We start from the raw sequence: 10,553 nt of genomic DNA, 5'->3' as shown, positions 1-10,553 counted from the left end.
CCCCCACCCCCCATTAGGGAAGTCTTCCTTAAACAATTTTAATGCCTTCCTGCATTTTACCTTCTATGGGCCATCTTTGCTTAACAAAACATGCAGAAAAACTTACATTCAAGATCTGACATTCAAGACCTTCTATAAAATGATGCCACCACAGGTTTATATTCACCACTCCCCTGTCCATGCACCAAACTCCATTTGTGCTGATCATTTGCCTGTTTCTCTCTGGTTTATTCTGGGTTGCAGGAACCTACAATATAAATATTTCTCTCTTTTCCGCGACAAGCACAGCTAGAGAGTGGACAGGAGTCCTGAGTAGGGTTGACGGGGGATTGAGAAAACGAAAGAGACAGACACAAAGACAGTAGGGAAAGCTGGGACCGGGTGGGACAGCTGTCCTCTGATAGAGAGACATTGACCCAGAGCGATACAGTGTGTTTATTTTATACAGTAAGATACCAGGAAGTTTTACTAAAGTTTAAGATAAAGAAAATACGTGCATTCTTGTGGCTTCTTTGTAATCATCATCACTTCTGGGTGGGCCCAGATAATTATGTTTGTTCCTGGTGCCTGGCTGGATTTTGACAATGAAATCCACCCCCTGGCGCCTGAGCTCCAAGTCAGACTGACAACACACCTGCATCTGGCAAGGTATGTTTCCAGGGCATGGCTCTGCCAGGCGCCACTGGATTCATACGACAATCAGCTCAGGGGTCTTTCCCAGACACTTTTTACAGTACATTTCTCGAATTCCCTTGCCAACTACCTTTCAGGTAAGACAATGCCCTAAAGACTGGAGAGCAGAAGGGGAGAAATCAGGGTATTTATCTCCTTCTGTACCCTGAGTTGGGTTGTGGCTCTGCCATTTCCCAGATCTCACCAGGCAGCCTCCCACCTATTGGCCCAGGCTTCTGGGTTCTGGTAACACCATCTCCTCCCATTCTCTCTCTAGCACAAGGGGTGATAGAGGTTTCCTATTGTTGCCATCTCTGGGTGACTTACACTTTCAGCATTTCTACCACTTGTGTAACAATCCCTTATATTCAACTACAGGCCCGGTGCACAAAAATTTGTGCACTTGGGGTGGGGGGTGGGGGTCCCTCAGCCTGGCCTGTGCCCTCTCACAGTCTGGGAGCCCTCGGGGGATGACCACCTGCTGGCTTAGGCCTGCTCCCTGGGGGATTGGGCATAAGCTGGCAATCAGACATCCCTCTGGCAGCCCTCGGGGAATGTCTACTTGCCAGCGGGGAGCAGACCTAAGCTGCAGTTGGACATCCTTAGCACTGCTGAGGAGGCGGGAGAGGCTCCCACCACCACTGCTGTACTGGCAGCCATCAGCCTGGCTTGTGGCTGAGCAGAGCTCCTCCATATGGGAGCTCACTGACTACCAGAGGGCAGCTCCTGCATTGAGCGTCTGCCCCCTGGTGGTCAGTGTGTGTCATAGTGACCAGTCATTCCCAGTCTTTCTGCTGTTAGGGTCAGTTTGCATATTACCCTTTTACTATATAGGATAGAGGCCTGGTGCATGGGTGGGGGCCGGCTGGTTTGCCCTGAAGGGTGTCCCGGATCAGGGTGGGGGTCCCGCTTGGGTGCCTGGCCAGCCTGGGTGAGGGCTGACGGCTGTTTGCAGCTGGTCACACCCCCGTCAGGGTGGGGGTCCCCACTGGGGTGCCTGGCCAGCCTGGATGAGGGGCTGATGGCTGTTTTCAGGCTGGCCACACCTCTTTTAGGGTGGGGGTCCCCATTGGGGTGCCTGGCCAGTCTGGGTGAGGGGCTGAGGGCCGTTTTCAGGCTGGCCGGCAACTGAAGCACCCAGCCTCTCCTTTTTTTCTTTTTTCTTTTTTCTTATTCTGGGATTTATTTACCTTCTATAATTGAAACTTTGTTGCCATCACTGGAGCTGAGAGCCAGCTCCTCCTCGCTCCAGCTCTGAGGCCACAGCCTGCTGAAAGCAGGTATCTGGGGTTTGTTTAGCTTCTGTAATCGAAACATTGTTGCTTTCGGGCTCAGAGCCAGGCCGTGGCAGGCGGGGAACCTTGGCTTCCTCCATCACTGGAGCAAGCATGCCTCCTGCTCGCTTCAGCTGCCGGCCGCCATCTTGGTTGGGTTAATTTGCATATTGTGCTGATTAGCCAATGGGAGGCATAGTGAAGGTATGGTCAATTACCATGTTTGTCTATTATTAGATAGGATTCTCTAGAGCAGTAGTTCTCAACGTGTGGGTCGCAATCCCTTTGGCGGTCAAATGACCCTTTCACAGGGGTCGCCTAAGACCATCCTGCATATCCGATTTTATTTTATTTTATTTTTATTTTTATTTTTTTAAATTAAATCTTTATTGTTCTGATTACATTTGTTCCTCTTTTTTTCCCATAACTCCCCTTCTCCCAGTTCCCGCCCCACCCTCCGCCCTCACTCCCCACCCACTGTCCTCATCCATAGGTGCACGAGTTTTGTCCATTCTCTTCCCGCATCTCCCATTCCCCTTCCCCCCCGCCCCCAAGAATAGTCAGTCCATTCCCCTTCTATGTCCCTGATTCATTGTAATCACCAGTTCATTCTGTACATCAGATTATTTATTCACTTGATTCTTAGATTCACTTGTTGATAGATGCATGTTTGTTGTTCACAATTTGTATCTTTACCTTTTTCTTCTTCCTCTTCTTAAAGGAAACCTTTCAGCATTTCGTATAATACTGGTTTAGTGGTGATGAAGTCCTTTAGCTTTTCCTTATCTGTGAAGCTCTTTATCTGACCTTCAATTCTGAATGATAGCTTTGCTGGATAAAGTAATCTTGGTTGTAGGTTCTTGGTATTCAGTACTTTGAATATTTCTTGCCATTCCCTTCTGGCCTGCAAAGTTTCTGTTGAGAAATCAGCTGACAGTCGTATGGGTATTCCCTTGTAGGTAATTGAGTCTCTTTCTCTTGCTGCTTTTAAGAGTCTCTCTTTGTCTTTTGCTCTTGGCATTTTAATGATGATGTGTCTTGGTGTGGTCCTCTTTGGATTCCTTTTGTTTGGGGTTCTCTGCGCTTCTTGGACCTGTAAGTCCATTTCTTTCACCAGGTGGGGGAAGTTTTCTGCCATTATTTCTTGAAATAGGTTTTCAATATCTTGCTGTCTCTCATCTTCTGGCACCCCTATTATTCTGATATTAGTGCGCTTGAAGCTGTCCCAGAGGCTCCTTACACTATCTTCACACTTTCGGATTCTTTTTTCATTTTGCTTTTCCAATTGGGTGTTTTTTGTCGAATCTTTGGTTTGATTCTTGTGCTCCTCTGGTCTGCTATTTGGTATAATATTCTTTATTTCAGTCCGTGTATGCTTACTTTCTAATTTCTTTATCGTAGCATCGAGGGTCTCATTAGTTTTCGTGAGGCTCTGCTCAAGTTTATAGCAAGCCCTCAAAATTGCGATTCTTAGCTCCATATCCTCCATTTCTGTCATGTTTTTTTGTCTCCGCATCTTTTATGCTTTCTTGGTGCACCCCCTTGTGGTCTCTGTGCGCAGTCTTGTTCTAGTCAAGCCTTAATTGTTGTAGTTAACACTAGAGGGATTTGACCACCAGGCCGACTGGCTGTAGGAATCAGCTGTGTGGAAAACGTCTGTCTTCTGGGGAGGCGCTAATCCAGCCTTTGCCTGAGGCGATCGGCAAATGGCTGTGCGCAGGGTTTGGGCGGGGCGGGATCAACAGGGTGGGCGGAGGGAGCAGTTATGGCCACTCTCAGTCCCGTTCTCAGAGGCTCTGCTTCTCAGAACCCCGGCAGCCGCTGCAAACCTCGGAGAGAAAGCTGCCTTCAGGTTCCAACTGATGCCGGATAATCCCGCTTCTCCCGTTTGAGTCTGGGTCCCTAGAGATTCGCCCGGATCTGGAGCCCAGAGTCTGAGACTCACTCCCGACCGAAAACGACAACCGCGCCCTCAGCCACCAGCCCGCTTTCGAGCGCACCTCGGTACCTTTGTATTTTCCACACTGCGCCGCCTCTGAGCCTCCGTTTGCTGTTCTCTTTCCTTCTAGTTGTAGAGTCTCTCTTCAGCCAGCCTTCCTGTGGTTCTGGGTGATGTCCGTTCCGTCTTTTAGTTGTATTTTTGAAATGGTTGTTTGCGGCAGCTGTCTCCGGTGTTTACCTACGCCGCCATCTTGGTCTCTTCCATATCCGATTTTAAATTATGATTCATAACAGTAGCGACATTACAGTTATGAAGTAGCAATGAAAATAGTTTTATGGTTGGGTCACAACATGAGGAACTGTATTTAAAGGGCCAGAAGGTTGAGAACCACTGCTCTAGAGTGATGTGTATTTCTGCCTGGACCTGACTAATACATTTCAGCCAAACCAAACTGGTTGATATTGAATGCTTGCAGGCAGTCAACATATACCGAGTTCTATGCATGCCAGGTACTGTGCTAGATACAGTGAGTTTTCATCATTTATGTCTTTGTTCATATGGTTAACTCCCCTAATATCTTTTTCTTAACTCCATCCCACCTAATAAAATACTACTGACCTTTCAGGCCTATTCAGAAACCAATATTTTGAGCATCTACTCTGTGCGAGGCATTGTACTTGGTGCTGGGGGTGCCCAGGGAAGGAACAGGGTCATCCCAGGCATCACAGAGCTGACAGTCTACATTTCTTCATGAAATCCTTTTTCATATTTTCTCCACTGATGTGTATACTCTTGAATTTCCCATTTTTCTGTGCTTATTTTTATTTGTACTTAAGAACTTAGCAAATACAACTTATTTTTATGTAACTGTTCCATATGCATGTACATATGGAACATATATATTATATACATATACAAAAATTTAGGTAAACCTATGAGGTAGGTGTTATCCTCATTTTATAACTGAAGAAATGGGCACAGAGAGGTTAAGTAACCTGCCTGAGGTCACAGAGCGAGTAAGTATAACTCTTTTGTCACATTTCTATTTTATTTTGGCCTTACACTATAGCTATCTGCATACCTACTTCAGTGTCACCAGTGGAAACTGCTGAACTTTTTCTTTTACTGTTATAGAATACATGATTTCTAGCTGGAAATATAGCCACCTGGGGGTGAGGGAAGCTATGAGCCCCACCTTTTCATGGGATGTGAGTGAAAGTGTATATGCAACTTATGGAAAATGTCCTTCAAAGAAAGGTGAGTTTAGAGAGGAACTGTGTTGACCTGATGATAGAGGCAGAAGCAATCATCTTGGAACAAGAGCGGAGAGTTGTATTTTGAGGAAGAAACAATGAGGAGAAGCCTGGTTCTCTTATGATCAAATAGCTATCATTCTCTGGAAACCTCTATCTTGCCAAATCCACTGTTATTTTGAGTTTCCGGTCACTCATAGCCAAAATCAATCCTAATTAATTAATGGAATCACCAATCCATGGCTCTCTGTCCCTCACTAGGATAACTCTAAGAAAATTCGATTGATCTCTTTCCTCTGTATTTCCTTCCAACACAGTTCCTTGCACAAAGCCAATACTCAAAAAATAGATTAGATACAAAATTGAAAGTGGATGAGGTTTTATTGAAATATATTTCCTAGGCAGTGCCCACCTATCTAACAGCATAGCCGCGTTGGCACTGAAACCTGGAGAATAAAAAACCAATAACAAAACTAAGCCTGGATTTTTCTGAATGCATAGTGCATGAGAACTAAAGACCTTTGATACAAAAGAACTGTGGGGACAGTGGGTGTAAAGCAGGGGCTAGGGATGGCAAAAGCTTTACCAGGGGCCTCAGAACTGGGCGCATGGGCACAGGCCGCTCTAAATGAAGTGGCCAATAACCAAGACCAGCATCTCCAAGGTGTTGCTCAGTGGCACAATGAAGGGGGGCCTGGGAGAGGTTATATTTTTTAAATGCTGATGGGATATAGAAAGTCCCTGATAGCAGGAAGTTGAAATGAAACCACTCCTGGCCACTGGTCTTTAGAGTCTGTATTGGCCATAAGTGGCAATAAGATGGCAGCTCCCACTTTGTCAATACCTTCCTGGAATCCTGGGCACAGCTATAGAAGAGAGCACACACAAAACAGGTCCTCAAACATGAGCACCTTCAGTTTTCCCTTCACCACCTTCATGCTTTTATCTCTGTCCTTGTCCTACTTGCCTCACCAAAGGAGGCGTTTTTCCATCATCCTAAGCTAATCCTTTCATCTTATAACATCTTTGCACTATAATTTTCTCACCTGTAAAATGAGGGTAATTCATACTTCTTAAAATTTGGGAGATAATTCAATGGTAAGTGTTAAAGTTGCTGCCATACAGCAATTGTTTAGAAAAATATGAGATGTGGCCCCTTTCCTCTTCGTTCCCTTCTCTAGAGGAAACTTCCATCAGTTCTTGGAGGTAACACTTTCTCCTGGTTTCCTTCCTACCCTCTCTACCTACCTTCTTGGCTTCTTTGAAGACCTCATTAACCTCTGCCTATCCTTCAAATGTCTGTGCTCTGGGTTTCTGTTCTCAACTGTCATCTCTTCTCACTCCACACTCCCTGCATGATCTTGTCTAAGTCCAGAGTTTTAAATGCCATCTGTAGGATAATAAATTTTAAATCTCAAGCCTAGATCCATCTCCTGGGCTCCACACTGTCTCTTCTTTTCCTTTGCTCTCTTTCCACATACCTACTTTCCTTTGGTTCTTTCATTCAATAAATACATATATTGAGAGCTTGCTGAGTGCTGGGCATTTGCACATCCAACTGCCACTGTACATCTTCTCCAGGGATGTTCCACAGAGGCCTCAGACTCAACACAGGCCAATCTGTACTGGTACGTAGTTTCCCCCAAACCCATTCTCTCTCCTTAGTTGTCCCAGTGGATATTTTGGCATCCACCCATCTGCCCTAATTTGAAATGGGAGGCTTTTCTGACTGTTCCCTCCTCCTCCACTAGATATCCCTTAATTCATCAAATAAATACCATCAATTCAACCTCCCTTGATATGTCTCCAATTTGTACACTTATATGTCTCCCCAAACCACCTTCTCAATTCCAACCTTCACCATTTTCTTACTTAGATAATTCCAACTGCCCTGACTGGTATTCCGGCCTCTGGTCTGTGTGATTCCAGCCTGGGATCCACACTGCAGCCAGTGGGATGATACAAGACACATCCCCCCTATAAGCTACTCAGTGACTTCCCATTGTCTTAGGGTAAAGTCCACACCCCGTAACATGGTGTACATGACCTTCAGGACACAGTGCCTGCTGGAATCATTCTTTAAAGAGTAATCTTGTTCACATGCTTCTCCACTCTTAGTAGGAGGGTGTAGTTATAGCTGAGATCCAGCATCTAGTAGAGTGTAAGGGGTCAATGAATGTTAAATCAAGTTAGGGAAATCTTTAATGGGTATGCAGTAACAGGGCTGCCATGTGCAAGTGATCTAAGAATAGGCACGAAATGCCTTTTCCCCCCTTCCTCATTAGCATTAGGGTGTTTTTCCTTTACCTTTAAAAAAATTAACTTTTCTATTACAGGGTAGGTTTATTATGAAGAAGACTCATACATTACAAAGAGGTACACAGTAAAAAAAGGAGTCCCCACTCTTCATACCACTGCTGCTTTTGCCCCAGTACCTGAATATCCTTCCAGAAATTTTCTATGCACACTTCATCATAATAATGCACTTATGTCATAACTATTATATTAGCATTAACACAAATGGATTAATATTAAACATACTGATGTGCATATCAGCCTTTTCCATTAATCTTGGACATTTTTTCACAGCAGTATATGTAGATCTTCCTTATTTTTTAAAGGTCTGCATTGTACTCAATTATATGACTCTACCACACTTTCTCCAAACAGATAATTATTAACAGACATCTGGGTTATTTCCAGTTTGGGGCCATTCTACACAATGCTGCTTTTATGGTAGAGAATTAAATGTCAATCTTTATAATATATGCAAAAATTGAAAATATTAGAATATTAAAATATATACCACAACCAAGTGGGATTTGTTCCAGGAATGTAAAAAAGATTAAATATTAGAAAATCTGTTAATATATTTCACCATATTAATAAATCAAAGATTATTGAAAAATATGGATAGATATTGTCTGGATATACTAGCTGATGCTATTACAAGAATAACAATATGAGGCATAAAAATCAGAAAGGAGAAGGTGAAAATACCATTTGAGCTCCCTTGAAAATATATTTCCAGAAAATACAACTTAGTCAACTAAAAAGCTATTTTTCCTTTTTAATTAATTAAACAATTAAAATATGTTTTTATTGATTTTAGAGGGGGAAAGGGATAGAGAGGTAGAAACATGAATGCATGCCCCCTACTGGGGATCAAGCCCACAACTCGGTCATGTGTCCTGACTGGGAATCAAACCAGTGACCTCTTGGTTCATGGGTTGACACTCAACCACTGAACCACACTGGCCAGGCTATTTTTCCTTTTTAAAAATTGAGATATAATTCACATACCATACAATCACCCATTGATTGATTGATTTTTAGAGAAAGAAGATGGGAGAGGGAGAGAGAGTAACATCTATCAGCTGCTTCCTGCATGCCTCCTACCAGGGATCAAGCCAGCAACCCAGACATATGCTCTGACTGCAACCTTTTGGTGCATGGGATGACATCCAACCAACTGAGTCAAACTCCCCTTTAAAAAGTGTACAATTCAGTGGGTTTTTACATATTAAAGTTGTGAAATTATCACCACTAATTCCAGAACATTTCATTGCCCTCACCCACCTCCCCTACCCCCCAGAAAAACCCCACATTCCAGCACCTGGCAAACACTAATTTATTTTCTGTGCCTATGGATTTACCTTGGAATATGTAATATATAATTGACCCTTGAACAACTCATTTGAACTGCACAGGTCCACTTATATGCATTTTTCCCCCAATAAATACCTGTACTGTTTTCATCCATGGTTAGAAGTCTGTGGATGTGGAGGGCAATTGTATACATTGATCTATGCCATTTTATTTTATTTGTTATTTAATTACATTTTATTATTTTATTTTGTAATTATTTTATTTGCGGCTGCAGGATGGCACCAAGTGTTAGGCTGGTGGGAGTCAGACCATAGGACTTTAGTTCAGCAACCTCAGTACTTGAGTTTTGCCTAGGAAAGAATTCAGAACCAATACTCAAACTATAAGAGAACATTTATTTAGAAAATCAAAGAGGTGGAAGTTAATTCATAGAAGAAATGGGCTTAGGAAACAAGTTACAGAGGCAAAGGAAGGGCCCTTGGAGCTTAGAAGGTAAGGTTAAGGGGTGATGATCCTGAGATGGAGGGGGAAGAGAAAGGCCCCAGGGTGCTCCCTAGAGGAGGAGGGGGGTGCTGGGTCTTCTGTCCTAAGGTGTTTTTCTAAAAAAATCTTATTTTTATTGATTTCAGAGAGGAAGGGAGAGAGAGAGAAAAATCAATGATGAGAGAGAATCATTGATCAGCTGCCTCCTGCATGCCCCACATTGGGGATCGAGCCAGAAACCCGGGCATGTGCCTCCTGGTTCATAGGTCATTGCTCAACCACTGAGCAATGACCTAAGGGTTTTGAGGGTGGAGTTCTTAGGGGAGGCCCCAGGGGAAGATCTCAATAGAATATTCAGCAGCTTTCCAGGTGTGTCCTTTCAAGGTGGGGTCTCCACTAACTAACTGGCTGGCCAGGACAGGGGGTCATTATTCCATGTAGCTGCTCCTGAGGTCAGCCAGGGGGTCACTGGTCTGGTTTGCCTGCTTTTGGGGCCTGGAACTGAAATACAACTGCCCGCTAGATGTTGTCTCTAGGGAGGAAAGGTTAGGAGGTCCAAACTGCATGGCCAATAATATGCTAGGGGAAGAAAGGTCACCCTGAGGATGAGGTCCAACCCTACACTTGTTTCTCACCCTGGTACCTTCTATACCTGGCCCATCGTCCTTGCTCTGTTCATGTCTGTCTAACTGCCTACCATCCCATCCCTCTCACATGTGTCTCTAGGACGAGGAAATAAGGTAAAGGATGATTGGGGGGGATCTCCTGTAGTATCAGCTCTGTGTTTTATGAACATAAAAAATATTACCTACATTCTTCACCTACCTATTTTCAGTGCTATCGATCCATGTCATTTTATATGGGGGACTTGAGCATCCATGGACTTTGGTATCTGCCAGGGGTCCTGGAACTGATCCCCCATATATACTGAGGAACAGCTTAAGTCTGGGGGGAGTCAAAAGTTGTGGGGAAGTCGGCACCCCTAACTCTGCATTACTCAAAGGTCAACTGTACAGGGAATCATACAATATGTGGTCTTTTGTGACTGTCTCCTTTCACAAGAAAATCATTTGCATAATGTTTTCCAAATTTATCCATGTTGCAACATGAATCAGTACTTCATTGTTTTTATTGCCAAGTAATATAATAACATTCCATTATATGGGTATACTATATTTTATTTATCCATTCATCAGTTGGTGGACATTTGATGGACATTTGTGTTTTTGGGCTATCAAGAATAATGCTACCACGAACAATGATGTACAAGTTTTGTGTAGACATATTTTCAGTTCTCTTCACTATATCCCTAGGAATGGA

This window comes from Myotis yumanensis, unplaced genomic scaffold (genome assembly GCF_028538775.1).
Source record: "Myotis yumanensis isolate MYYU_CA2020_CCGP unplaced genomic scaffold, mMyoYum1.0.hap1 SCAF_2, whole genome shotgun sequence".
Classification (NCBI taxonomy): Eukaryota; Metazoa; Chordata; class Mammalia; order Chiroptera; family Vespertilionidae; genus Myotis; species Myotis yumanensis.
The sequence above is the reverse complement of the archived record's forward strand: the minus strand, read 5'-3'. Positions refer to the sequence as shown.